The following is a 2,423-nucleotide window of genomic DNA, read 5'->3' as shown; positions in this document are numbered from 1 at the left end:
GTTAATGTGACATGGACAGACTATAAGTCTTTGCACACCTTTCTTGGAGAGGTCAGGAATGTTCTTCTGATGTTCAGATGAACTGTCCTTCACTTCACTAGAGTAAAAAACCCATCAGTGAGAACTTCCTCCTGGAAAGAACTTCCCCAACCTCAAGTGTATCTAAAATAAGAAGTATTTTTATATCTATTACTTCATACATACATCAAATGTATTTTAAGATCCAAATATGCAATCACATTTTCAAAGAATCTTTGAAAAAAATTTCCAAATAAATTACAAGTTAGATGTGAAATAAAATTATACATCTTTTAGGGGCTGGGATTGTGGCTCAGTAATAGAGCACTCTCCTAGCATGTAGGAGGCCCTGGGCTCAATCCTTAGCACTACATAAAAATGAATAAATAAAGGTATTGTGTCCAACTACAACTAAAAAATAAATATTAAAAAAAAATACATCTTTTGGTAGCACAAACTATTAGACACTTAAAACTCGCTGAGAAATATTTTCCTCTGAGATTAAAGTTGTACTTTCTTTTTCTTCAAGTCATAAGAGGTTTGATATTATTTCCACTAATCTGTTTAGTTATTTGTAAAATAAAATAAATACATTGTACAAATGGATGTAAATGAACTGTGACTATTTGTGTTTGTTTTATATTCTGAGTACATTTACCATACTTTGCATTTTAATAGCCTGCCTAGTAGCTCTCTGACTGTTGTTAGAAACCCGTAATTCTTTCAAAGAGTGAACATTATGAAGATAGAGATTTGACAAAGTGTTTATTATCTTGGTGACTGTGTTAGCTTTATGTCACTGCTACCAAAACACCTGACACAAACAACTTAAAGAAGCAAGGCTGAATTTTGGCTCATGGTTTCAGAGGCTTATGGTCACTAAGTTTATTAAGTCAGCTGACTCCAAGGCAGACACATCATGGCAGAAGTGTTCATCTTATGGCAACCATGAAAGGACAGTGAGAGGAATGGATGAGAGACAAAAATTATCTCCCAGTGACCATCTAATAACCTACCTTCTCCAATCATGCCTGACACCTATAGTTTCCACCACCATGCAGTAGTCTACTGGGTTATTAGTAGATTAATCTAATGATGAGCTCAGAGCCCTCATGAGCCCATAACTTCCCCAAAGCCCCATCTCTGAACATTGTGTATTGGGCTCCAAGACTTCAATATATTGGGGAATACTTCATATCCAAATCATAATAATGGCTAAGCTTTAAGAATTTAGGTTGGAAATTTATTTGCAAGTATTTCTTAAAAGTGGGAAAAAATGTGATTAATTTCTAAGTGTCTTCTGTTGTGTTCACCTAGTATTATTTGGAACTTAAAATGTCATATTATGGAGGATTTTCAAGGTGGCTGAGTAGAGAGAGTCACTTTCCTGGCTGCTCCATGCCATGAAAGCAAGAAAGCAGACAGGCAGCTTCTCAGCAAATGAGGCACAGGAAACCTTCAGAGGCAGTCAAGTTTTTACCCTATGGACTTATAAGAAATATGGGATAACCTGAGAAGATCTAATTTAAGATTTATTGAGATAGATGAAGGCTTGGAGATACAAACAAAATGAATGCACAATCTTTTTAAACTGATAAGAACAGATACTACACTTGATCTTAGCCAAAAGGCCGAGAAGCGATAACACAATCTTTTTAATAAAATGATTTCAGACAATTTCCCAAAACCAAAAAATGAAATACAAAAATCAAATATGAGAGGCTGATAAGACCCCAAATATACAAACATTACAACAGACCCCAAACAAGGTACATTATTATGAAAATGCCTAACATACACAATAAGGGTAGAATTTCAAAGACTGCCTGAGTAAAACAACAGGTAACATTTTAGAGGGAAACCAATCTGGTCTCAGTTGATTTCTCAACCTAGTCCCTTGAAACTAGAAGGTCTCAGAATAATATATACCAACCTCTGAAAGAAAACCAATGACAGTCAACAATTCTATATCCAGCCAAAGTAAGCTTCATATTTGAAGATGAAATAAAAACCTTCCATGATAAACAAAAGTTAAAAGAATTTACAACTAGAAAATCTGTACTACAAAACATACTCAATAACATATTTCATGAAAAAGAAATGAAAAATGAAAGTGAAAACCAGCCACAAGAGGAACTACACAAGAATAGTCAACCAAAGGAGAAGATAATTCAAATTAAAAACCAGAAATAAATCAAAATGACAAAAAGGAAGGGAAAAAGTTATATCTCTATAATAACATTAATGTAAATGATCTAAGCTCATCAATCAAAAGATATAGACTGGAAGATTGGATTAAAAACAAGACCAAACAATATGCTATCTCCAAGAGACTCACCTCATAGGAAAAAACATCCATAGACTGAAGGAAAAAAGGATGAAAAAAAAAAAACATATCACTTAAA

At 33.8% G+C, this 2,423-nt stretch overlaps 1 pseudogene; it reads right to left on the bottom strand.

Annotated features, from left to right (window-relative positions):
• Positions 1–1,564: 1,564 nt before the first annotated feature.
• On the bottom strand, positions 1,565–1,661 carry LOC124080452 (U2 spliceosomal RNA; annotated as a pseudogene).
• Between the last annotated feature and the right edge of the window lie 762 nt (positions 1,662–2,423).

Source organism: Marmota monax, unplaced genomic scaffold (genome assembly GCF_021218885.2).
Source record: "Marmota monax isolate L192 unplaced genomic scaffold, Marmota_monax_Labrador192_F-V1.1 WCK01_AAM20220418_F8-fsc00434, whole genome shotgun sequence".
In the NCBI taxonomy this organism is placed as follows: domain Eukaryota; kingdom Metazoa; phylum Chordata; class Mammalia; order Rodentia; family Sciuridae; genus Marmota; species Marmota monax.
This window is presented reverse-complemented; position numbering and strand designations above follow the sequence as displayed.